Genomic DNA, 1,783 nt, shown 5'->3' with positions numbered 1-1,783 from the left:
AAATACCCAACATGTAGTCAAGTTTATCAAGAAAAGAATTAAGGCATCGTGTTTCTGGTGGGATGTAACAATGTTTAATTAACCCAAATTACTTTGAATTTAGTATGTAACATAACTTTTCCTGAGATGTTTCAGATGTACAATGTTATTGATGTAAAGTATTTTATTATTGCAGAACACCTAAATTTGCGCAGCAAGATTTGATCTCATCATTGTTTTATGACGTGTTCTTGGAGAATCAACACATTTGACAGTCACTTGGATGTGCATGAAATGGCTAAAGTATGTTAAATTGATCATTTTGGCAACATTTTATAACCAGGGCCCACAGGTTGTGGATGGTCAATTACTCGGTTCCATCAAGACCACCCATACTCAGTTCCCAGCTGGGTATATCTAGAATTGTTTGCAAGGGGAAAACGTGGTTGATGGTTCAGTATGAGTCAGTGGTTTTTCTGTCAAGTCAAAGTTCAAGTGCAATCACGCTTGTGAATATTCGCGAGACTGACTGGTTGCCATCCAAAGTGAGCAATTGCCTGTGGAGATCGGAGCTCTGTGGAGAGGCCGTGGATCTGAATTGTGCTGTGTAAAATTTTCAGTAGTTGGCCTATGCCTGGGGATTTCCTGAAGGGAAAAAAAGTATCTACAGTATGCTACAGCTGACAAAGTGTGATGATAGGTTGACGAATTCCTGTGGCTAGTACTGTCCTAGGTTTTGAAGTAGTTAGCTGATTTCTCTGGGACCATGAGCGAGATTGTGGCATTGGTGGCCGGGCTGCTTCATCGTCGCACAAGTCAACGCACCTTAACAGCTGCTTCCTAGGCAAGACAGTGACGTGAAGAGCTCGCTTCTCATCTCCCTGATATGCTCTCCTCGCTTGGTGTGGGGCATCCGCGAAGTTGGAGTTGCTGTGGCTGTTGATAACTTGCAGTACCAGCAATTAAGTACTGGACATTTCCTCATTGCACCTGTGCTACAATTTATTTATTTTTATTTCATAATTCATGAACCATCAAAAATCAGCATTAGGCCAGTTTACAATTTTTTTGTGTTACGTATTACATAGAACCTATGAAAAATATGTTAATCTAACACTGAATATTTTAAACCATGCTCCAGAACACCATTAGTGAAAATGAGTAAGCAAAGTATGTAATTAATGCAAACCCTTCAATAAATAAAATTAGCCAGTTTAAATACTTAAAAAAAAACACAAATAAAATTAGGTATATCCATTCCATATACTGCATATTATAAATTATTATGGTAATTTTGGCTGGGTAAAGCCACACTTCTAGTACAATGCCTCTAGTGACACTTCTTTTTGTCAAGCAGTGCTGATAAGCAGGATGCCCAAAAAACAGACTATTTTCTGAAATTGAATACAATTTCTGCATTCCTTGACCATGTAATTTCACTGCTGGAAGGCTATCATATGGAATAACTTATTTCAAACGTGCATGGTCACTGAATGTTTTTTGTACCTATGTGCTTTAGCATTATAAAATGTAATTTCTGTATGAATGTTGGTTAAAAGCAAACTTGGAAACAGTCAGTGATGTGTTTAAAAAGTGGTTTGACATTGCATGTAGACCAAGCATTCTATTTCGTCTTAGGTTGCCCTTCCGCTGGACCAGACGTCGACTGGTGCGCCACTGGCAGCTGCATGCCGACGGAGGTCACGTTTCCAGCGCAAAGTACGTTAAGTGGTAGAACGATGCGGCCCAGTGTTGTGGTCTAATTGCACAGCGAATATTCTTTGAATTCTTAAGTGCTACAAAT

Source organism: Bacillus rossius, chromosome 12 (assembly GCF_032445375.1).
Source record: "Bacillus rossius redtenbacheri isolate Brsri chromosome 12, Brsri_v3, whole genome shotgun sequence".
NCBI lineage: Eukaryota > Metazoa > Arthropoda > Insecta > Phasmatodea > Bacillidae > Bacillus > Bacillus rossius.
Note: the sequence above shows the minus strand (reverse complement) of the source record.